The sequence below is a fragment of the Lissotriton helveticus genome, chromosome 1_1 (genome assembly GCF_964261635.1).
Source record: "Lissotriton helveticus chromosome 1_1, aLisHel1.1, whole genome shotgun sequence".
Lineage (NCBI taxonomy): Eukaryota > Metazoa > Chordata > Amphibia > Caudata > Salamandridae > Lissotriton > Lissotriton helveticus.
The window spans coordinates 436,583,919-436,609,661 of record NC_136057.1 but is presented as its reverse complement, the minus strand read 5'-3'; the positions used below and the strand labels follow the sequence as shown (position 1 = coordinate 436,609,661).

Genomic DNA, 25,743 nt, shown 5'->3' with positions numbered 1-25,743 from the left:
CCCCAGACTGGGCAAAGACAATGATCTCATAAACTGTACCACCCAGATTGTGCCTGTATCCCCTGATTTAATCCAATTCAACAATGAGGAAACTCCATTAAATGTTAATCTAATGTGTTGTAGCTCCCCATCCCTCCCTGCCAATCCAATTGTGTTAACGCCACATAAAGCAGGGTCTACATTAAATAATCCTGTTTCCCCCTTTCAATCGACCCTATTGGCCGAATTTGAGCGATTGTTGAATGCTGCTTTGTTACCCCTGGTCACTAAAATTAAGGAGTTGGGAGACAGGTTGACCAGTGTTGAACTAATAGTAAAAAGGTCTTACCCACCAACTGTAAATTCTGCTGTTTCCCCACGTTCCACGCTCTGTATAAACCCGGACAAGCCTATTCCTATTGAACTCAGAAAAGCACGAACAATTGACCCTGCCCTGAGTATACCCTTCCCAAGGGGCCATAATAACACTCCTAACCCCACTAGTGCCCCTTTTAAAGCCCCTAGATATCCTCAGCCAAGAAGGCATAGAATTAATTTACCCCCTGAAGCTGCCCCCTACGTGTCCGTTCTTTCCGGGGTGCCTGAACTTGGTCAGGGAAATCACGAAACAAGCGAGGAGCTGCTAAATAAGACCATCTTTTGGCTTCACAACAACAGACCGCTGCCGCCCGCCCTAGATGGCGGAATTGTGAGCGTCAGGAGGGTGGGGTGGTTAGGCAGACTGCCTAAAGACATCTCGGGAGATCTGATATTGATCAGATTTAAACACAGGAACATTGTCCCCTTTTTAAGACTTTCTCAACCAAAACCCGGTGATGCCCCTATTTCTACTTGGGACTTGTTCGATTTTTACCCGGGTCCCAGAGTAATGAATAATAACAATTGGTGAAAGGGGACTCTGGCCACCATGTGTTTTATCATTTTCATACTCAGACATGTAAAATGGAAAAAGCCCATCATGTTCTTAATAATTGTATATATGTATTTTGTCGTACATGCTATGTCATTTTGTAAGGCCTAATTGATTGCTCCTTTTCTAGTTAACTTTTAATCACTCTAAGATTGGTTTTCCAGATCTTGCTTTTTAATTGGTTACCATTTACTTATTTTAATGAATTGACCAAATTGTTTGTTTTAAATTATTTTTGTAATTGTATGTTTGTATGATATTTTATGAAACTCTTCGCTTATATGATATTTCATTGCTGAATATCGAATAAAGCATATTTTGAACTTTGACACAGTTCAACCCATTTACAAGGTTTACAACTTCCTTATGCCAACCAAGTAGTTTACTTCTGCTCTGAAGCAGAAAGTTGGTCTAGTGATACTAATATTGATTAGTTTAGGGAACTTGTAAACAACGTGTTAAGCAATCTTCTTCTCAGCTGCATTTTTAAGAAATTAAGAAATACCACTGACATTTAGAAAAACAAACACACCACCCAGGTTACTTTGATCATGGCTAAAATGGCAATTGACATCACAACAGAGACAATGGTCACAAACTAATGTCACTGGTCAGCTAACAAGGCCCTGTAGGGTGCGCTGTGGACACCCATCCTTTCCCTCGTGGGCTGATTCTGTACGAAATCATGTTTGCTGGCTTCAAATGTGCGTGAATTATAGAAAGTGTATCACTTTGATGAACTGTCAAGAAAGCACAAGTTGTAAATTTAACATGCATAGTTCACCGGGACATTGAGGGTGATCAGAAGCCCAGTATAGGAAGAGTCTCTTTTAAGAATATTTCTAGTGTATGGTGCGAGACAGTGTTCAGAATACAGTACATGGCAATACACACAAACAGCAAGTAGAGTGGAGCCCTATGGAAGTGGTGTCTGCTGATGCCGATATCACAGCCACTTCAGGAAAGACAGTAGATTGTATAGTTATCTGACAGACAGGGGGTGCCCCTAAAACTATACAACCTACTACCTCACCCCAAAGGACAGTCTAATCCAAAACTGTTGAATGCCACTTTGGTAGACTTACCTAAAGAGGACAAGAACTGAGAAAATAAGAAGATTTTACATCCAATCTATGCACAGTTATCAACATGAGTTATATCATAAAACAAGGAAAAGCCCATGAAAACAAAAATCAGGAGAAAACTCCCGCTTTCAATGATGAGTAGAGTTCCAGGTTGACAGGGATTTTCTGCGATTTCTCTTATCCAAACTCAAGCTTCCCCAATAGTGTCCAAAATACCCACAGTCTTCTCTGTTGAATCTGTGGATGTGGGAGTGAAGCCAGCTATGTTGCTGTGCTTGTGGACGTTTGGGTGTCAACCTCTCAGCACTGCTGTCTGTATTGTACCCTTACTGTGTGTGGGAGAGAACCTTGCATTACTGCTCATGCTGTACATCTTTCTGTATGTGTTAGCAAATGAAGACAAAACCCTTCTTTCAAAACAAAGAGTAGAGTGTAGACTTTGTCAGGGTTTAACTTTCTATGAGACCACAGCAGCAGTCTTGCTATGTAAAAGCTGTTGTCCAGGATATAAGTGTCTGATTGTGCTCAGAACAACTCGTGGTATGGTAAGTCTATGAGAGCCGCTAACTGTTTGCGAAAGCATTACCATATCAATCCTGTTCCTTCCCAGGAGCAGCAACATAACTCTTAAGGCAATAAATAATTCAAGCTGTACTAAGGAAAGAACACACTGAAAAACAAGAAGACTGTCACTTACTATCAGGAAGACAACTATGTAAGGAGAAACACAGCGTTTTGTATTCTCATATCACTTGGCTAATCGAAATACAGCTCTCTGTCAGAATGTTCCAACACTTATACCTTGATATCCCCAGTTCTACAAGAAGTGCACACTGCTTGTACCAGCAACTCCTCTCATACTGAGCAGGATTACTATTCCAAGAACACCTGTGGTGGTCTGCAGGTATCCTATGTGAAATTAGAGCTCTTTGATGATGTTTCTGGTACACACTCCTGAGTCCCTCCGCTCTAGTTTTAAAGGGAGATCTTTTCAGGTGCGGGTTACCAAACTTTGGAACCGTATGCCGCTAACTCTAAGACAATCGCATGACCTTCTCTCTTTTAGGAAGTCCTTAAAGAATTGGTTGTTCCAGCAATAGCCTCTGTGTCGTTTTAGTTAGCCTGATCTGTCACACCCACTTAGTTCCGGGACACTCTTTCGAGTAGCTGTGAACTCTACAAATACCCTGTTAACATAACAGAGCGGCCCATGGATAAAACTAGTAAGTGTGATGATAAAACTAGTAGGTGTGATGATTCCTGAAATTTACAGACATCGAACAATAATTTGGATCTCTTTGAAAGTCAGAAACATGAATGACGTATGAGGACATTATATTTTAATAATAACTAATTACATGTATGGGACAGCACAAAGAAATGCGGTGGGCAGTGGGTGCACATATGAGCATAATCTAGAGGCATTGAAGGGGTAAACTGCGAACATGTATTGTGTATGTGTCAGACATAAATGCAAAACATAAAGTAAGCCAATCAAAAAAGAAACGAAGACACAATAGGGAAAGGCTGTAAAACACCATGAACAAATTAGTGAGAGATTGTGAAAGAGAGAAAGGCTAGGAAAAGTTAAAAAAAATGTGGGCATACATGATAGAACTATCCAAAGGAGAAACAAGGGATGAAGACTATGAGAGAGCACACACGTTTGTGTAGAAGTAGGAAACAAATCGAATATGGTGGGAAGAAATAATGTAATGAAGTTAGAGGAAAGAGAAAGAGACACAGCCAACATCATGGTAGGAGGGGACAAGGGTTAAAGCATTTAAGAGTGAAGTTAGAAAAATAAAGAAGACACAAAAAGATGGGGAAAGAGTGAGGACTGGAGACCAAGCTAGCAAGAAGAAATGGAAGAGCGGGAGACTGTGAGAAATAAAGAGAAAAGAGCAAGAGAGTGAGAAAGTACCAGTAAGAGAGAAAACGGACTTAGACAGTTTTAAGGGAGCAAGCTAAAAATGAGACAGAACACAAAAAGTAAACAGTGATTGACAAAGCCAATTGGCCAAGTTTTTAGGTCCTACTGGCAGCATTGCTTTTAAAAGAAGGAAAAATGGCTGACACAACCAGCTATGTCATTTTGTAGGCCTACACACCTACAAAATGAAATGAGGCGAGCATTTACTTTTGTTTTGTTTGCTGATCCAAGCTGGATTGGTAAACAAAAGAAACCAAAGTAGCGCAGAGAGGGTAAGCAACACAGAGGGAGGAGAAAAGGTGACAGAATCACAGAAGGGGAAGCAACAGGAGGGCAGGGGACAAAGCAATACAGGGGTGTGGTGGGGAGGAACATGGTGGGAGTGGTTGGAGGGAATTTAATGGAGAGAGAGGAACGTGGAGGGGCAAAGAGTGTGGGGAATAAGCACACAAAGGCTTCACAGAGAAGGGTGCTGGAGACGCACACAGCCAGTGAAAGAGCAACATATGTGTGCATGGCAGAGGATAGAAGTAAATATGGGAGATAGCTGGAAAACCAGAGTTCTTAAATAAAATGAAAAAGTAGCACATGAAAAGGAAACAGTGGAAGGAAAACAAGTAATGACCTGCTACAAGGGAGGGACCAACACAAGAAGATAAAGGAAAGCTCACACATGTTACCGAATAAGAAGAAAGCAAATGAGAGTGAGAATAAAGTCAACCAATGGTAAGCAATGGTTGGACTCTAAGCCCCAGGTAAGATAATATGTCTCACAACCAGTAGCACATGTGCTATCCAATAGACAGGACCTAAAACATGGGAAAAGAGGGGGCTAAACAAGAAAGACACAATGGGAGCACCTATGCACAATACAGAAAGGGAAAAACACTGAGATGGCAAAGTGATAGCAACTCTTTTTGTTTTGGAAGCAGTTTTACAGTTTGTAGAAGTGTTCAGCAGAGTTCCACAAGATCAGTCTCGACATGACAGCCACTGACGTTATAATCAGTTATGCTTCAATATCAACTATGGAATGAGAATGAAGTGTCCTTGTTTCATCAAAATAAATAAATGATAATAGATCCTAAGTAGATGCGGCCGAGACCCCACTGCGATCAATGTCTGTATCCTGTATGGGTTGCCAGGCAGAACGTTGATAAATATCTATTTCCTGGAACCCCGGCTGCCAAAGCCCTGCTCTACTAAAAGGGCTCAAACCTGATCCTGATATGAGCTGCTTTGCAAAAATCCCTACGGGGATACAAGATACCTTGTGGAAGTGCCAAGCCTTGTGAGAAGAACCTGGCAACATTCATTCCTGAACTCAGGATTAATGCCTTAGATCTAATGAGCTCTGCAAGTAGATCATATGACTGAGTTCTCTGCATCAGCAAATAGTATGATCCCCACCCTAGCCTCGGGGAGGCTTGGGCGTAAACTTCCAGTGCAAAAATATTCTGCCAGCTTCAGTCTGCCTCGCATCTGCAGCTCTTTGAAAATGCAAAAAATGTCCAGCGTGAGAAGCCTAGGGTTTGACATGCGCTTCACTCTAGGATAGATTAAAATCACGCCTCCACGCACGCTCAGCGTAGAACGTAATAATATCCAATGACAGTGGGAGAACTGAGACTTGGAAGGGAGACACAGGCAACACAAACTTTACATTTCACCAAATATGAAAGAGCTGGGAAGGGAAGGGCTGCTGAAACCAGTCCTGGGAGTAAAGGGGTCACAAGGAAAATCCACCCAGGCTACCCTTTTAAGTGGGAGGCCTTCTGATGTCAGCGAGCATTATATATTTACTGTGTCTGCCCTTATTCTACCCAGTTAGCGCTGGAGCTTGTGTTAGTCTGCATAATGAAGCAAATTAGTACCACAGTGAGGGATCCCAAAGAAGAAGATACACAATTCACTACAAAAAATGAACTTACAGAGGTCAAAACGTAACACTGGGCTACTGCTCCTGGCCCGCAAGGCCCATTCTAACAATTCAAAAGCCAGGCTGAACAGCCACCCCTTATCTGGAACCTGGAGCCCATCTCTCGTTGGTGTGTTCCACGGCTGTCTTACAGCAGAATGGTTCTGTGGTCTGTTACACAATTAAACGTGTGCATTGTATTTCCCCTTCCTTCGCCAATCACTGCCCTTCTTAGTTCAAGTTTCCTTCGGTGCATTTAGATCCGAGGTACTTCCAGGCCTCACTAAAAAAGAAAATATTCAATAAACAAAATTAATTGAATTTGAAATGTAGTGAATATCTGACAATTTAAGATATTCAAAAATCACAAATATTGCAAATCCCACTAGTCAAGCTGTGATGCGAAGGAAGATCCTGTATTATGCGCTCGTGGGTGACCACCTTTGGTCCAGGAGGGCCAGCTTCATGTCATGCTTTTAGGATACCCCTGTAAGATGAGTTCTGTACACATATTCAACGCTTACCTTCTATAAAGCAGAATCACAAATTTATTATACAGCTGAAGATTTTTACAAAGAAAACATTTAAGGGGTGCAGTCCGTGTTCTAACTCCCCGTCCCAGGTGTGCGCTGCACCGTGACAAGTGTCAGGGCGTCCTACAAGCGAGCCCGCGCGGAGACAAGGTGACATCGGATCCTAGGAGCACTCTCTTTCTTTAAATAGATTCTTCTAGGTAAAAGTTGGTCGTTTGGTGATTAGAACTGCAACATGTTTAAACATTGATTAAAAATAGATAAGCCGTCGCTGCAGGTGACAGACGGTACCGGCTTTTTCCAGTGCTCGACGCACGGTAGCTTCTCTCAGTCAATAATTCACGAGAGCTTTGCTCAAGGCTCTAACTTTACACCAGTGAAAGTGGCAAGTGAAGAGCGCTGCGAGGAATGACTCGGGAGCTCCTCGGCGCAGGGGCGTCGGCGCGGTGCAAGCACCACCGCTGAATCTACTCTTACGAGCTGGAGGCATCCTCGCCAGCCTATGGTACATCCAGTGATTGAAATGGAAACATAGAAGTGCAGGTACTCTGTAGCAGAGAACCTGCTTGTTTATGAGAAGTGCCGGTACTCTCCAATTAAAAGTATAGCATTTCTCTTGAGAAGTGCCGGAACTCAACCTCCCAAAATAAAAAAGTGCCGGCCCATTTAAAGCATTAGGTACATCACCATGTTTCTTTATTGCATGCATCTGGAATATCACTGACAGATTTCTAGACTTGTGCACAAATGCGCACTGCATAGGCCTGTAAATGAAAAAAGCTTAGTTGGAGATACGTGCGTAGTTTGCTATCTAAGGGTAAGATTTATCAAACTTTGACTCTGCGCAATGCGCTGCGACAAATGGAGAGGGCACGAATTAACCATATCTATCACAACATGGCACATTGTTGCTCTCTCCTAGCGATGCCCAGCATAAACGCAGGCACCCTTGCGTTACAGTGCATGGGGGCCTGCGCTGCTGGGCGGCTTGCTGCAGTAAGGGACACCTTCCTGCACAAAAACAATCCTTAAATGCGTTTTCCTCTTTCTAAGTGTGTTGCTGAATGCAGCACACGTAGAAAGAGGAAAAAACAAGGAGAATTAAAGATATTTTTCCTTGTGCCTTTTTTTAGGATGGCGTACAATTTTGACACGTTCCCAGGTTTGCCAGTCTAGGTAAATCTGGGAAAGAGGCAAAATGCATGGGTGGATACATGGGGACACATACGCTCCACCCATGTAACACTTTTCAGGTGCAGAATAATGCAAGGCAGTGACTTACGCTGCTTTACGTTACTCCAGATGTACCAAGCCACACAAGGTAGCCATGTGTGGATTGATAAAGTCCCCGGGCCTAGCTCTCCCGTGCTGCTGCACCACTCTGCTTTCTCGCCATTTTTCTGAATGCTTTCTCTTGCTTTTGTCTCATTTTTAACTTCCCACGTCTTCCTTTCCACTGTTTTTCTGAGTGCTTTTCATGCCTGTTCCCTGTTTCTACTCCTTTTTCCCACTTACCTGTTTTTCCGGAGTGCTTTTCCTGCTTTTGCCTCGTTTACTGCTTTCTCCTTCCTCCACACCCCCTCCCCAGGTTTTCTGAGTGCTTTGGTCTGCTTTTGCATCGTTTTTACTGTTTTCTTCCTTTCCCCTGTCTTTCAGAGTGCTTTTCCTGCTTTTGACTCGTTTTTTACTGCTTTCTCTGTCCTTTCCCCATTTTATTTAGTTCTATCTCCTGCTTTCACCTAGTTTTTTACTGCTTTCTACTTCCTACCCCCCTCTTTCTGAGTGTTACTCCTGCTTTTGCCTTGTTTTTCACAGCTTTCTCTGCAAAGCTGCTGGCAACTCCAGTGCCTTAAGACCCTCACAGGTGATTTGCTGTGCTTTATAATTCCTGATAGATTTTATAGATTTCGTAAATCTGCTGCAAGGATTGTGTTGCCCTTTCGTCACCTTGTGTGACGCAAGGAGAACAAAACCCTATAATAAATGTGGCCCTGAATGACTGTGTGCGGCCATGCCAAATTACAAGCAGAGACATTTCTTATGGTAAAGTTATTTCACACATTAAACTACAAATACAAAATGTAAGGGGAAATAATATTGGGAACCCAAAAACGAAAGGGGACAAAAAAATGGGAAAGCAATAGACAATTATGTCGGGTTAAAGAGAAACGTTAATTAGAGGTTAGGCAATAACATGAGGTAAGAATGCAGGGAACAAAAATCAGAAGGGTAAGGGAGGAGGAACACAGCAGTTATAGCCCATAAAAAATAGTAAGGCATAAGATTAGTTAATAAATGTGGAGAAACAGATTAAGGGAGGGCGGTGTGGGCTTTTCCCAGTACAGAAATAAAAGCATAGTAATACACAAGTCAAAACCCCCAGAACCAAAACAATATTAATGAGCCAAAATTATTACATAAGCAATAATACAGGTACTCAATATTAATCACAGCAATATTAATCCCGAATATTATTCTCAGAGTGAATATAGCGCCCAATAAAATCACACTGAATCTGTTCTTCTTGGGTACCAGTCTTGTGTTTCAAATAAGTTTAGGGGTAAAGACTCAAATCCCTGAGACCCCCACCAGACTATTCTCTATAAAGAAGCTAAAATCCTTACAGAGAAATCACCCATCAACACTTCCATCTAAGGCGTGAGGACACAAGCAGCAACCCAAGACGCCTTGCTCTAAAAAGGCTTTTGGTCTTTTCACACAGCAGCTGTTTGCCTCAGACCTATAGAAGCAGGCAGGTCTTATTGAAGTGAATATGTCGTGAAAAGAGCAGCTGTGTAGTCATCTTTTTCTTCATCCTTTTTTTTTTCCTCTTTCGCCTCCAACCCCAGCCAACTTGGAGATCAGGAGGTCGCCACTTTACTCAATTAAGAGAAGTAGGCGTTTAGGGTAGCATCCCTCTTCTCTGTCGCCCGCCTACCAGTAGCAAACCAACTTCCTTCCTGTAGCTGACCTCTCATTGTCAATGAGAGGGTGGTCGCGCTCTCTACTGATTACTGAAAACTGAAGACTATTGCTGAAGGCCCACCTTGGATCCAAACTGGGGCCCAAGAAGATGTAGCGAGGCCCAGCACAGTCTGAGAGCTTCCCATGAGGCTTAATCATAGGATAAGAGGGGTTATATGAATGGTCTTATCAAAACATAACAATAATAGCTATCTAAACTAAAGTCCAGTTCAGAAGGCAATACCAAATAGCTCTCTTCTTACTCTTTTTTAATCTGGCCAAATCAGTCTTAGATGTTTTATAAAAGGAGGATAACCAGTCCGAGTGTATGGGGGGGTAAGGCCTCAGCCCATCTCTTGCATATTTCCCGTCTGGCCAGCAATATGGCAAAAATAGAAAACCTCTCTTCGGGCCTCTGATTTCACTTAATATGCCAAAAATGATAAGCCTGAGGGAAATTTGTACTGGATATCCCAAGATAGTCGTTAAGGAATTTCCGAATTTTTAACAGAATTCAGAAATGGCTGGGCAAGCCCAGAATATATGTGTATCGGGGGCATTTTCCATGTCACATTTTTTGCATCTAGCAGATGGGCCATTGGTCATTTTAGAAAGTCTCGCCGGGGATAGGTAAGCCCTATGTGTGGTGAAATAATGTTTATTCTCAACCAAGCTGGCTTTACAACTGAGAACAAGGTGTTACAAGAAGTTTGCCACAGATCTACCCAATCTGTCTCCAGGATGGATTCTTCCCACAACTCTCTGGCTAGTCTAAAATCTCCATCTATGGCCTCTTGAATTGCCCAAATAAAAGAATGATACCTCTTTCTTCCCTGTGAGCTTCTTTACTAAATGTTCTTCCAGCGTGTTCCCTAGACCTATTGGTTTTTTAAGGTTTTGGGACCAACTCTTTAATTGTAAATATTTAAATCCTCCAGTTTTTTCTTAAGTGATGCCCAAGGCAAGAGAGAGCCTTCTACAGCTAAGTCTCCCCATACTAATAACCCTGCCTTTTCTTCATCTTACTAAGGTACGTCTTTGTGTGAAGGCTCTTTCTGATGAAAGTCTTCACAAAGGTATGTTGAAGAAATGACGGTGCCACATTTTTGGGTACCTAGAAACATTTTGCGGAAAGCACCTTCTTTGCCATCGATACTCCTGCGCTGTCAGGCCCCAACGTAGGTGAAAGCAAAAGATTTACTAACAGAGCTCATTAGCTCTCTCTGAAACTACTGTTTATTTCTAAATAATAGTCTCAGTGACACTACTACTTTGGAACATACATTTTTAAATACAATTACACCCCACTGTAAAAGTAATTCATTTTGTATTTAAAAAGGCAGGTCCTGTGATTTTGAAATTGAAAAATTCATCTTTCACCAAAAGTTTTGATTGACTGCTGGTGAAACCTGATAAGTGCTGCTCTTTCCAGTCATGGTTAGCCAGCAAAATATTTTAAACCAATGCTGACTGCCAATGGTCAACATTTCATTGGGAGAAAGTACTTAGAAAACAGTGGACAGTACATTAATTTTTTAAAACAAAAAATGAAAAAGAGTACTAAGCAAGAAGAAACAAAAAAGATGGCTGGTGGCCAATAAAAGTAGCTTGTAGCTGTGAACTGAGAAACAAGAACTGCAACACAATACATATTCATGGCATGTAGAACGTAACCATTTTTAAATTAATGACAAACATATGCATTGCAAAGAGAGCTCCCCATTCCAGGGAGAAAAAAACACAGGAAACTAAAAAATGGCTCTTAGGTGGAAGGACAGATGGTGAGCTGCGGATAAGGGTGGGGCTGTTATAGCTCACCTACGGCGATGATGCCAACAGAACGGTTCAGCGATTCTACTATCGACATCAACAATATCGTAGCATACTAATATCGAGTACAGAATATCGTGAGACAAAAAATTGAAAGGTAAGTGCATAGAGGAAATACAGATTTATTATTCCTAACTCCACATCTACGTACCTTGAAGATATATGTACTGCGTAGGGACATATATGTGGAGTAAGGTATAGAAAATCTAGACTTACCTGTAAATATGCTATTTCAGATACTCAATCCCATCGATATTGTTGATTCGATGTTAAGGGGTCCCATCCAGTTCAGTCTTTGGCTTTAAAGATGTCGAAACAATGCAAGCATATTTATGGTTAAGGAAGCCTTGTGGGATACTCCCAGACCACACAGAATCATTAGCCAGCCAACCATGTGAAACTACCCATAATTCAACCCTGAAGATTTCGATTTATAAACTGTGATACTTTTCTGATAAGCTTCCATTAATTGGAGACAGGAATGACTCCAGGCAGTTGGCTCACTGGGCACTTACCAAGGACTTTTTCAGAGAGGCCTGTTTGTCACAAGGTACTTTGATATATTGATGGCCTTTTCATGCTATTTACGCTCTAATGCCGTCACCTCCGGGTGTTAATAGCTGTTAACTGAGCTGAAGCCGATGACGCATAGGGAGTGGAAAGGGCAATAACAAAATAATGACTATTCATTCATAGTAGTAGTATGCAGCTAAAAGGCAGAGATAACCCCACCCGCTTCTCCCCCAGCATCATCTCCACCCCCTCTAAATTTAGAATGCAGGCAAACAATAATTATATTCCATGCTGCTAATAACAGGTACATTCATTCTTCACTACTCTAGTCCTCCTTTGGTTGCTTCAGCGTCTGGCCTTCTCCCGAATGATTTTGTGCACAGACACGCCCTTGAGGTGCCAAGTTGCCATTACCCCAATACTCTAATACGCACGTCTTTCTCCAATCTTTACCTATATAATTTTGGGAGGAATGCTTTACCACTATACACGCCCATCTACATGTAAACAGAGCAGTTGGCAATGCATTGTTCATTTCCATTCTTCTGTTACCTACAAAAAAAGCAAGAGCATGCAGATTACAGGTTTATAATACGATGATGTACAGTTAGTTAGTACTTAGTACATGCCATTAGATCACAGATGTATAAACAACAGAATGATGCAACATTTTATGTTTCTGTGCACCCAACACACTTCTCAGCTCCCACTACAGGTCAGGTGTTCTCTGCTGCAGGGCCACTGCTTCAGGATTTCACGTCTTGGATATCAGAAGCTTCGCAATAGCCTCTAAGCGAGCCCCGGGCATGTTCTGTTCCTTCATGTTTCTCTCAACCATCTGTTGGTCCCCTGGAGAAGTGGATAAAACATCTATGAGTTTCTACCGACAAGCGCAGAACAGTTCGATTGACTTAAATTATTTATATGCTGATTGCTAATATGCCTGCAGATCCCACCCTCAACCTTTCACAAAAATCAGTTAAGTTATATACATTAAACAACTGGATACTTTAACTGACCATTAAATGTTGGAGCAATAAGAATACTTTACCTACACTTTTGGGAAGCAATGCCTGTTGCCATCAAGCCCTGGGTTCAGCCAATTTGTAGATTCCCATCCAGCACCACCAATAGTTATCTGAAGTGGAAATCAGTTCTCTTTGCTTCTCCCAAATAAAAATATTTGCCTGGATACCAACACTTGTGCCCTGCCGGACTGTGGAAAGAAATATAATTTCCCCATTTTAGACAGATTCCTTGAGTAGAACTTGTGCATTCATGCTAGAACTGTATATTTATAAGGGGAAAATCAATGTTGAGACTTTTCAGAATAGAACTGGTCCACATTCCCCAATGGGAGGAGAGGAGGACGGGGATACAGAGAAACCAAAAGGTAATTTTCAAACTGTGTAAAATGATCCCAAATGTTTAAAGATTACGTCAGTTGTTAAAACCTTCCTCTCAACACATGTGGCCTTTAAGTTACTGGACAACATGTTGTCTGCTCATCATGCTGTGGTGCTCAGGACCAGACAAATGGTAAAGAGTAGGTATACCTGTAGACCAACTGAATTCAGTGTGTGAGAAGTTGGCCTGATGTGCAGTGCTCACTATTCTAGTGATCACTATATATCAGTCCAAACAACCCTTATTGATGATTGGTTGTAAGTCAACCTTATAGACCAGCTATCCTAGTAGCATGGATACGAGCAGTCTAAGGCTAAGACTCTAGAGGGCGTGTTAAGCCAGCTGTTTTACCATCACATTACCCCTTGAACACCCAGTGAAAGGACACCACACAAGTTGTTATGAAAATAAACAGTGTATTTATTTATAACAAGACTACCCTGGCTCTTTATGAGACAGGGAGCTAAGCACACAACAAAACTCTTACGAAAATACTTTTAAGTTAGCACGTTACACAAATGCCCGAGGGGCACGAAAAACCATATACGCTAAAAGTGGAATGCGAATTACTAGCAGGTAAGTAACAGTTCTAATAGGCTTTGGAATCGCTAGGACTGGACTAGGGAATCGTTAGATTACTACTAGGAGGCCCAGGGGACTCGGGTGCAGAGTGTGCACTCTCACGCGGGATGCGGGACAAAGTCTATGGAAGCTAGAATTCACAAAGTTAGTGTTCACGGGCGAACCCGACCTGGTAGGGAGAAAACGACAGTGGATCCTGACCCTTGGATAGTGAGGCTATGCTGGGACACCGGAGTGCCGAAGTTACCTAGCCCAGGGGCTGCAGCTGCATAGGTCTGAAAAGACGTCGGGGATCTCGTTGCCGGACCAGGAGCCTGGAAGGAAGAAGTTGCTGGCAGGCGACCAGTGAAGGAAAGTTCGATGGATCCAAGCCTGGATCAAGGAAGAAGAAAACCTGAAAGCAGAGGGGACCAAGTTCTTGAATCACTAGCCAGTGATTAAGTGGGCACCAGGATGGCACCGGGCGAAGTCACCGCAGTCAGGTGAGTGGGCACTGCTGGGCTCTGCAGTCTCTCGGACCAGGAGGCGTTGTCGGCGACCAGGATGGAGGTGCGAGCTGTCCCACGAAGGATGAAGTCGTTGGCGTCGAAGTTACCCAGGATTGGGCAACAAGCCTTGGCTAATTCAAGCCCACGCGGTGGACTCAAAATGGCGTCTTGAGTGGACCAGGAGGGTCCAGGGTGCTCCTCTTCTGGAAGGGAGCAAGGGCCAGTCTGGAGCAACCAGACCAGCAGCAGAAATGTCGTCGGGCGTCGTCAGGAAGGCCACAAGCCAACGGGCTAGTAGCCAAACAACGCGGTGAGCAGCGGAAAGCAGAAGGGCCCCACGCAGATCGTGGAGATGCTGGGGGGCTGCACTTCGGAGCTGGAGCTGCTCAGAGTCGGGGCTTCTCGGACCCCAAAGCACTCACCAGTAGATTACTCGGCGGGCTTGCTGGAAAGAAGTCGTGCAGTCTTGCAGATGGCCGGTCCCTTGAGGTCTCGTCGCACCCACGGTTCTCAGCTGGGCTGTAGAGGTGGGTAGAGGTCAGAGGTGCCAGGGAAGCCGGTTCTCGTCGAGCTGGGCAGTCGGATTCCGGAGGAAGGACTTACAGCAGACCGCAGTGTTCTTGGATGGTGCCTGCGGATGCAGGGTGACTACTCCTTAGTCACAAGGGAGAAATCTTAGGAAGAAGTCTTGAGTTCCTTTCGCAGAAAGTAGTTTCAGGATTCAAAGATGATCTGATTTGGAAGGGGGCCAGTCTCTACCTTTATCCTGTAAAAAGGGGCTGGCACGCGACTAAGTCCTGCCCTATGGGTGGGACTAGGAGGGGGGTGGTTACACCCACTTCCTTGGCGGGCTTTTCCCCAGCACAGGGTCTGGAGTGACCCTGGAACTGGTTCAAGCCGGCCTATGCACAGTGAGCACCGGGGTGCCACTTGCAGTCACCTTCCTCTAAAGCCCTGCCTACCTACAATACACAAAACCCTGTCTGGGACGGTGCTGGCACCGCCCCTGGCAGGAAACCCTTTGTCCTTATCTCCTGCTCTGGGAGGACTCCCAGCAGCAGGAGGGCAGACTTGTGTCTCGGTGGCAGCATCCATTTTGTGGATGCTAAGGCTCTGTCTGACTTTTAACCGGGTTATAGGTTACAGGCATGTCGTGTCCCTCTAGAAGGGTGGAATGCTAACCCCGTCGCCAGAATTGGCGAGGGGTTAGTATTCCAATTCGTATGGCACCTTACTCGACATGTTTTGATAAAGCGATACCAGAGTTGGCACATAACCGCGAGGATTATAATGCACTTAAGAGTATATGGTATGCGATATCATGGAAACGGCTAAGGGATGGATCCCGAAAGCCGCAGACAGGCTCAGCTCATGCTAGAGCACCATCTCACACGATTCCAAGCACTCTGCCTTCAGGATTGTTAAGGCCTGCTATAGGAGTGACTGATAGGAGATCTGTGTGTCCATTTTTAGGGTTAGATATAGGTATACTATATCTAAAGCAAAGGGTGAGTACACCACCTTGCCCCAGCTGTCGTGCAGCCAGTTGTGTCAGTTTTAGTTAGTCAATCCAGGGGTGGCATAATACATGCTTCAGCCCCTGGGAGACTTCTGGGTGCACCTCAGCCCTGGGTACAGGGACTTGGAGAGGGCCCAGTGCCAATTCAGTACCTGAGTACAATTTGGATAGAGAGAACAGCTAGGCTGTGGGTCTGATTAGCAGGCCCACAGCCAGGGAAAGTCGTAAACCAGTGCAGCAAAAAGCAAAAATCTGGGTGATCATAGGATTGCAGACCCTACTCTCCTACATGACCCCCCCCCAAACTTTGGGACAATAAACTAACCTTGACCAGGTGAGTCTTCTTGCTCTAAGTGGAAATACCTGGAGAGCCCATCAGCATTGCTGTGATCAGTCCCAGGTCTATGCTCCACTGTAAAATCCATCCCCTGTAGGGAAATGGACCACCTAAGCAGTTTGGGGTTTTCACCCTTCATCTGATTTAGCCACAAGAGGGGCTTATGGTCTGTCTGAATGGTGAAGTGAGTGCCAAACAAGTAGGCCCTGAGCTTCTTCAGGGCCCAGACCACAGCAAAGGCCTCCCTCTCAATAGCTGACCAATTTTTCTCTCTGGGTGTCAACCTTCTACTAATGAAAGCAATAGGCTGATCATTACCATCAAAATTCAGTTGAGACAGAACAGCTCCCACACCCAACTCAGAAGCATCTGTTTGGACAATGAATGGCTTGGAGTAATCTGGACTCTTGAGGATAGGTGCTGTGCACATGGCCTGCTTTAGGTCATTGAATGCTTTCTGACAGCTTGCTGTCCACTGAACTTTCTTTGGCATCTTCTTGCTTGTCAGGTCATTAAGGGGGGTCACTATGGACCCATAATTTCTGACAAACTTCCTATAGTACCCAGTCAGGCCCAAGAAAGCTCGAACCTGAGTCTGGGTGATTGGAGGAGTCCAGTCCTTGATGGCCTGTATCTTACTCTCCAGTGGCTGAACCTGGCCTCCACCTACAAGGTGGCCCAGGTATACAACCTGTGACTGCCCTATCTGGCACTTTGTGGCCTTGATAGTGAGGCCTGCCTTTTGCAGGGCCTCCAACACTTTCCTCAGGTGGACCAGGTGATCCTCCCAGGTGGAGCTAAAGACAGCAATATCGTCCAGATATGCTGCACAGAAGTCATCCAGCCCAGTGAGGACTTGATTCACCAACCTTTGGAAGGTGGCAGGTGCATTTTTCAGTCCAAAGGGCATTACCACAAATTGATAATGCCCTCCAGGGGTAGAAAATGCTGTCTTGGGTTTGGCTTCCTCAGCTAACCTGATTTGCCAATACCCAGCTGTCAAATCAAATGTGCTTAAGAAGTTGGCAGAAGCCAATCTATCTATAAGCTCATCTGCTCTTGGTATTGGGTGGGCATCAGTCTTAGTGACTGCATTGAGGCCTCTGTAGTCTACGCAAAACCTCATCTCTCTCTTACCACCCTGGGTGTGAGGCTTTGGCACTAGAACTACTGGGCTAGCCCAAGGGCTATCTGAGGGCTCAATGACTCCCAGTTCCAACATCTTTTGCACTTCAGTTTTGATGCAGTCTCTAACATGATCAGGCTGTCTGTAGATTTTACTCTTGACAGGCAGACTGTCTCCAGTGTCAACATCATGGGTACACCAATCAGTTTGGCTGGGTGTCAGAGAGAACATATGTCGAAAGGATTGCAGAACTTGCCTGCAATCCTGTTGCTGATGTTCAGTGAGGCTGCCACAAAAGACAACACCATCAACTGACCCATCATCAGGATTCTGAGTGAGCAGGTCTGGGAGAGGGTCACTCTCTTCCTCCTGTCCCTCATCTGTGGCCATGAGCAAGCTCATGTCCTTCCTGTCAACATATGCCTTGAGCCTGTTAACATGGAGCACTCTGAGAGGGCTCCTGGGAGTTCCAAGGTCCACCAAGTAGGTAACCTCTCCCTTTTGCTCAATGATGGTGTGGGGCCCAGACCATTTGTCTTTCAGAGCTGCTGGGGCCACTGGCTCCAGCACCCACACCTTCTGTCCTGGCTGGTACACAGTCAGTACAGCCTTTTGGTCATGCCAAGCTTTTTGAAGTTCCTGGCTGGCCTCAAGGTTTTTAGATGCCTTCTCCATATACTCAGCCATCCTGGAGCGGAGACCAAGTACATAGTCCACTATGTTGGTTGCAGGCTTTTTGAGAGGTCTCTCCCATCCTTCCTTCACCAAACACAGGGGTCCTCTTACAGGATGCCCATACAGAAGCTCAAAAGGGCTGTAACCAACCCCCTTCTGTGGGACCTCTCTGTAAGCAAACAAGAGGCAGGGGATCAGGACATCCCATCTTCTCCTAAGAGTTTCAGGTAGTCCATGAATCATCCCTTTCAGGGTCCTGTTGAATCTCTCAACAAGCCCATTGCATTGTGGATGATAGGGTGTGGTGAACTTGTAGTTCACACCACACTCTTTCCACATGGCAGTCAGATATCCTGACATGAAGTTTGTACCTCTGTCAGAAACGACCTCCTTAGGGAAACCCACTCTGGAGAACACTCCAACTAGGGCTCTTGCCACTACAGGGGCTGTAGTGGTCCTAAGGGGAATAGCCTCAGGATACCTGGTGGCATGGTCCACCACCACCAGTATAAACTTGTGTCCTGATGCTGTCTGGGGTTCCATTGGACCAACAATGTCAATCCCCACTCTTTCAAAGGGAACCCCCACCACAGGTAGTGGTATGAGGGGGGCCTTTGTTGTGCCACCTGACTTACCACTGGCTTGGCAAGTGACACATGAGCGACAAAACTCCTTGGTATTCTCATTCATATGGGGCCAGTGAAAGTGTGAGACAAGCCTGTCCCAAGTCTTTGTCTGACCTAAATGACCTGCAAGGGGAATCTCATGGGCCAAGGTGAGAAGGAAACCTCTCAGAGACAAGGGGATGACCAGCCTCCTGGTTGCACCAGGCTTGGGGTCTCTTGACTCAGAGTACAGGAGTCCATCTTCCCAGTATACCCTGTGGGCACCTGTGGCATTCCCTGCAGCCTCAGCAGCAGCCTGCTGTCTGAGGGGTTCAAGGGAAGGGCAGCTCAACTGTTCCTTCCCCAGGTCTGCTCTGGAGGGTCCCCCTGAGCCCAGAAACTCAACTTGATCAAGTTCAAGCTCTTTAGGCTCAGTTTCCCTCAGCTCTTCTAGATCAGCCTCCTCAGAGACTTGATCCTCAACCTGGGGCAAGGGGGAAGGCAAAGCCTTACCCTTACTGCTCTTCTTCTTGGGAGGTGTCTGGTCCATCATTTCAGGATCCAGCACCTGTTCAGTGGGGCATTTTCTGGCCTGTGACCTAGTCACAGCAAGCACATGTGCTGGCAAGCCTAACATCTCCATGTGAGTCCTCTGCTCCACTTCTGACCATTGTGATGACTCCAAATCATTGCCCAACAAACAATCAACTGGGAGGTCTGAACTGACTACAACTTTCTTTTGTCCCTTCACTCCACCCCAGGAGAAAGCTACAATTGCCACACTATGACTAGTAGTGACATTGCTGGCATTGGTCACCAGGAAATCAGTACCTGGCATGATCTGTCCAGGGTCCACAAAGTTAGGTGTCACCATGGTGACACTGGCACAAGTGTCCCTATAGGCCTGAGCCATTTTGCCATTAATCAAAGGTGTCTGCCTGTATTTGCCCAAAGTATTGGGACTTATTTCAGGGGACATATCCATATCCCCTGTACAGACAAGGACAGCCTGAGTGAGTGTGCCAACTAAGTTGTCAGACCCCTCAGTACCCAAGGTTAACCCAACTAATGCCTTGGGAGTGACACTACCACTACTGACTGTACTAGGGGGTGCAGTTGCTTTAGGAGCTGTAGTGGCAGGAGTTTGTCCTCCTCCTCTTTTGGTGCACTCACTAAACCAGTGAGATTTACTTTTGCAGTACTGGCACCACCTTTTTGACTGGCCTTCTTGAGTCTTCTTCTTCTGGGAAGCCTGACCCCCACCCTCTTTGGTTTGTTGGGGACCTGGTGAAGACTTCTGGTCATTTTGCTCATTCTTAACATTACCCTTCTGGTCTGCTTTCTTCTGACCACCCTGGTTCTGGTTCTGGTTCTGCTTGATCCTTGTCCTGACCCATTTGTCTGCCTTCTTTCCCAATTCTTGGGGAGAGGTCAGATCTGAATCAACAAGGTGCTGGTGCAGCAACTGGTTCTGACAATTGTTCAAAATTTGTTCTCTCATCATTAGATTATACAATCCTGTGTAATCTGTAACCTTGCTACCCAGCAACCAGCCCTCCAAAGCCTTAGTGGCACAATCCACAAAATCAGACCAGTCCTGAGACTGAGTTTTCTGGGTGTCTCTGAACAGCAACCTGTACTGCTCAGTGGTTAAACCAAACCCATCAACCAGTGTATTCTTCAGGACCTGGTAATTGTTAGCATCCTCCACTCTTGTAGTGAGGAGCTTATCTCTACCTTTACCATCAAAGGAGAGCCACAGTATAGCTGCCCACTGACTCTGGGGAATGTTCTGCACAGTGCAGGCCCTCTCCAGAGCAGCCATCCATTTCTGGATGTCATCCCCTTGCTTAAAGGGGGGCACTATTTTAGTCAGGTGTTTAGTATCTAAACCCTTCTCTCTATCTCTTGGGAGATTGCTGCCACCAGTGGGAGCTAGCCCACTCATCTGCTGCTCTCTTGCCAGGGCAAGCTTCTCTTTGGCCAGGGCAATTTCTTCCCTTTCAATCCTCAGTTCAGCTTGTCTCATCCTAGCCTCATGCTCCTTTCTCTGAGGGGAAGTAAATCTCCTCTGTGGAGGATTCCTTCTCCCCTGAGAAGAGGCATTAGAGTGCAGAGATCTATTGGAGTCCCTAGAAAGAGATCTATCTCTCCTAACTCCAAGGTTAGGCCCACTTCGGGTTAGTACTGGGGGGCCCCCAGATCCTAGCCCAAGTAAGTCTAAGTTGGTCCTAGTTAGCCTTCTGACTACCTCAAGACCCTTGTCTACCTCATCCCCAGAGAGTACCTCCTGATCCTCCTCCTCAACTGCTGAATCAGTGTTGGGGAGGTCTGGATCCCCAGAGGTTCCCTCTAAGGCTGGCATGCTCTCATGTAACTGAGAGAGCTTTCTGGCATCATATGTCTCTAAGAGACCTATCAGAAAGGGAATGGTGGGGTTAGACCCCTGCTTCAGTTTCCTGGAGACACAGATTTGTCTCATCTCCTGAAAACTGAGAGCTGCATATCTTGAAGTGACCTGTGGAGGGTCAACACTGACCAGGGGAGTCTCAGTAGAGTCCCCCTGAGTCGACATGCTTTTCTAGTGAGGTGTAAGTGGTGCACTTACCTACACTATATGTTTGCCTACTGATCCCTTGCTAGAGTTGTAGTTTAGGGTGTGCTAGGCCCTAGGAGCTACAACAGCTGGTTCAGTAGAACTCAGAGTATTCTAAGCTAAGTTATATGTACCTTTAGTACTTATGTGATCTTTCACAAGATATTCTTAGGGCATGTGTGGTAAAACAACAGCAAGCTCAAATCCCAACCGCTGCTCACCAATGTGAGAAGTTGGCCTGATGTGCAGTGCTCACTATTCTAGTGATCACTATATATCAGTCCAAACAACCCTTATTGATGATTGGTTGTAAGTCAACCTTATAGACCAGCTATCCTAGTAGCATGGATACGAGCAGTCTAAGGCTAAGACTCTAGAGGGCGTGTTAAGCCAGCTGTTTTACCATCACATTACCCCTTGAACACCCAGTGAAAGGACACCACACAAGTTGTTATGAAAATAAACAGTGTATTTATTTATAACAAGACTACCCTGGCTCTTTATGAGACAGGGAGCTAAGCACACAACAAAACTCTTACGAAAATACTTTTAAGTTAGCACGTTACACAAATGCCCGAGGGGCACGAAAAACCATATACGCTAAAAGTGGAATGCGAATTACTAGCAGGTAAGTAACAGTTCTAATAGGCTTTGGAATCGCTAGGACTGGACTAGGGAATCGTTAGATTACTACTAGGAGGCCCAGGGGACTCGGGTGCAGAGTGTGCACTCTCACGCGGGATGCGGGACAAAGTCTATGGAAGCTAGAATTCACAAAGTTAGTGTTCACGGGCGAACCCGACCTGGTAGGGAGAAAACGACAGTGGATCCTGACCCTTGGATAGTGAGGCTATGCTGGGACACCGGAGTGCCGAAGTTACCTAGCCCAGGGGCTGCAGCTGCATAGGTCTGAAAAGACGTCGGGGATCTCGTTGCCGGACCAGGAGCCTGGAAGGAAGAAGTTGCTGGCAGGCGACCAGTGAAGGAAAGTTCGATGGATCCAAGCCTGGATCAAGGAAGAAGAAAACCTGAAAGCAGAGGGGACCAAGTTCTTGAATCACTAGCCAGTGATTAAGTGGGCACCAGGATGGCACCGGGCGAAGTCACCGCAGTCAGGTGAGTGGGCACTGCTGGGCTCTGCAGTCTCTCGGACCAGGAGGCGTTGTCGGCGACCAGGATGGAGGTGCGAGCTGTCCCACGAAGGATGAAGTCGTTGGCGTCGAAGTTACCCAGGATTGGGCAACAAGCCTTGGCTAATTCAAGCCCACGCGGTGGACTCAAAATGGCGTCTTGAGTGGACCAGGAGGGTCCAGGGTGCTCCTCTTCTGGAAGGGAGCAAGGGCCAGTCTGGAGCAACCAGACCAGCAGCAGAAATGTCGTCGGGCGTCGTCAGGAAGGCCACAAGCCAACGGGCTAGTAGCCAAACAACGCGGTGAGCAGCGGAAAGCAGAAGGGCCCCACGCAGATCGTGGAGATGCTGGGGGGCTGCACTTCGGAGCTGGAGCTGCTCAGAGTCGGGGCTTCTCGGACCCCAAAGCACTCACCAGTAGATTACTCGGCGGGCTTGCTGGAAAGAAGTCGTGCAGTCTTGCAGATGGCCGGTCCCTTGAGGTCTCGTCGCACCCACGGTTCTCAGCTGGGCTGTAGAGGTGGGTAGAGGTCAGAGGTGCCAGGGAAGCCGGTTCTCGTCGAGCTGGGCAGTCGGATTCCGGAGGAAGGACTTACAGCAGACCGCAGTGTTCTTGGATGGTGCCTGCGGATGCAGGGTGACTACTCCTTAGTCACAAGGGAGAAATCTTAGGAAGAAGTCTTGAGTTCCTTTCGCAGAAAGTAGTTTCAGGATTCAAAGATGATCTGATTTGGAAGGGGGCCAGTCTCTACCTTTATCCTGTAAAAAGGGGCTGGCACGCGACTAAGTCCTGCCCTATGGGTGGGACTAGGAGGGGGGTGGTTACACCCACTTCCTTGGCGGGCTTTTCCCCAGCACAGGGTCTGGAGTGACCCTGGAACTGGTTCAAGCCGGCCTATGCACAGTGAGCACCGGGGTGCCACTTGCAGTCACCTTCCTCTAAAGCCCTGCCTACCTACAATACACAAAACCCTGTCTGGGACGGTGCTGGCACCGCCCCTGGCAGGAAACCCTTTGTCCTTATCTCCTGCTCTGGGAGGACTCCCAGCAGCAGGAGGGCAGACTTGTGTCTCGGTGGCAGCATCCATTTTGTGGATGCTAAGGCTCTGTCTGACTTTTAACCGGGTTATAGGTTACAGGCATGTCGTGTCCCTCTAGAAGGGTGGAATGCTAACCCCGTCGCCAGAATTGGCGAGGGGTTAGTATTCCAATTCGTATGGCACCTTACTCGACATGTTTTGATAAAGCGATACCAGAGTTGGCACATAACCGCGAGGATTATAATGCACTTAAGAGTATATGGTATGCGATATCATGGAAACGGCTAAGGGATGGATCCCGAAAGCCGCAGACAGGCTCAGCTCATGCTAGAGCACCATCTCACACGATTCCAAGCACTCTGCCTTCAGGATTGTTAAGGCCTGCTATAGGAGTGACTGATAGGAGATCTGTGTGTCCATTTTTAGGGTTAGATATAGGTATACTATATCTAAAGCAAAGGGTGAGTACACCACCTTGCCCCAGCTGTCGTGCAGCCAGTTGTGTCAGTTTTAGTTAGTCAATCCAGGGGTGGCATAATACATGCTTCAGCCCCTGGGAGACTTCTGGGTGCACCTCAGCCCTGGGTACAGGGACTTGGAGAGGGCCCAGTGCCAATTCAGTACCTGAGTACAATTTGGATAGAGAGAACAGCTAGGCTGTGGGTCTGATTAGCAGGCCCACAGCCAGGGAAAGTCGTAAACCAGTGCAGCAAAAAGCAAAAATCTGGGTGATCATAGGATTGCAGACCCTACTCTCCTACACAGTGCCTTTGGGATAACACATACTCTTCCTCCTGCTAGCAATGGTGGTTAATGACTATATCAAGTGTTAGGAAGTTTAAAGTTAGCATCCTTGGTGAGCCTTAATGAGCAGGCCGAAACGATAAATGACCCTGCTAAAAGTATGTGGCCAACTCAAAAGTAAGCTTGGTAAGTGTGCAGCATCTAGATCACAATACAGCATTTTGAACACAACATAGTCTGAAATTAGCAAAAAACAAGCATCCTGGGCCAGAAGTGAAACTCACAAACTTAGGGTCTCATTTATTGTTTGGAAGAAAATGAAAATCCCCCAATTTCTGAAGAAATATGAAGTTGAATAGAGTAACTGATTTTCTGCTATATAGAAATACTATTGTTGATAAAATTATGCCAGTGGATTCTACTCTCAAGGCGACAGTATTTGTGTAAAGACAGAACTATACTGTAAAACATCTATCTAGCTTCCTGTAATCTTATGCTAGTCAGCTAGCAAGGTGGCAAGCCATAACATTGCATCTTGACAGGTATCAAGTAAAGTCCCGAATTAGCATCACTTTAATTAAATACTGCTTCAAAAAGTGGCATTATAATTGCCTGCAGATTCTTTTATGAATTAAAGTGTCATAAATCACAAACCTGTGTTAAGCGTGCCTGCACAATAGTTTACTTCATTAGTGCCCATCTTGTTAATCTCCCTCGCTCATTCTTTACATTCAATTGCTATGTGTACACACAATATTAACGGCAGGCTGGCATCATATAAATCTATACAAACTATTCCATGACCTACCAAGAATTTGTATGCAGAGCTGCTATGCTACAGGGCTCTGCCTGCCAAAACCGGTTGGGGTTACTTGAGTTCCTTTCTTGAGGGCACTAGGTCTATCAGTTCAGGCTGGACTTTCCCTGGACAATGGACTGGAATTCATCCCAGAGAGATTAATTCAAGCGTTCCTTCTAGCACTTTGCTGTTTTTGCAAGATATGCCCTAGGTGTGGGAGGTATGCCCAGATGCGAGTCTGGTGCTCACTGTTCCACAGGACTCAAGCTATACCTCACTGACAAGGTCTAAAAAGGGCGAAACCGGTCTGGGGTAGCACAGTTTTGATTGGATATTTTGACCTGGCAATTGCACCCACTTGCCAGGCCCAAACCTGACCTTTTAGTACGTACAAGTCACCCCTAAAGGAGGTCCAAGGCAGCCCCATGGAAAGGGTGCAGTTTATTTAAAAGGTAGGACATGTACTGGTGTGTTTACGTGTCATCGTGAAATACTGCAAATTTCCTTTTTCGTTGTTGCAAGGACTATTTCTCTCAAAGGGTAACATAGGGATTGCCTTGAAGTGTAATTTCCTATTGGGAGCTGATAGAGATTTGGAGTTTGGGGTCTCTGAACTCACAATTTAAAACAACATCTTTTGGTGAAGTTGGCTTTTAAACTGCGTGTTTCAAAATGACACTTTTAGAAAGTGGGCATTTTTCTTGCCTAACCTTTCTGTGCCTTTGCCTGTATTTAGAATCCATCTTGTGCATTCACCCTAGACAGTCACACAAAGGCAGCTGAGGTGTCCCTTGCATATCCTGATGGCCATCAAGAGGCTGATGGGCCTTCCTGAGCTAGAGTGGTGGGAGAAGTTGTCACTGACACCTGAGTAAGGCTGTGCCTGCCCTCAGAGAAATCTGTGTCCACCCCACTGTTGTGTGTCTTGAGCCAGGTCAGGTAAAAGCAGGGTCTTGTGCACTACAAAGACTTTCCTTTGAAGTTTGGCAACTTCAAAAGCAGAAATAGGT

At 45.7% G+C, this 25,743-nt stretch overlaps 1 long non-coding RNA gene across 9 annotated transcripts in view; it reads right to left on the bottom strand.

Moving 5' to 3' along the window:
* The window catches only part of LOC144810969 (uncharacterized), a 318,656-nt gene that overhangs the window by 41,481 nt on the left and 251,432 nt on the right, over window positions 1-25,743 (bottom strand). For 2 of the 9 annotated variants that reach the window (XR_013606897.1, XR_013606896.1), the window contains exons 5-8: window positions 12,738-12,902; window positions 12,383-12,535; window positions 12,140-12,238; window positions 5,860-6,129 (exon numbers count right to left, since the gene is read on the bottom strand). This is a non-coding gene — a long non-coding RNA (uncharacterized LOC144810969). Of the gene's footprint in view, window positions 1-3,313; window positions 6,130-8,413; window positions 12,536-12,737; window positions 12,903-25,743 lie in introns of those variants that run through there. The other 7 variants (XR_013606901.1, XR_013606894.1, XR_013606899.1 and 4 more) reach the window with 6 other exon arrangements.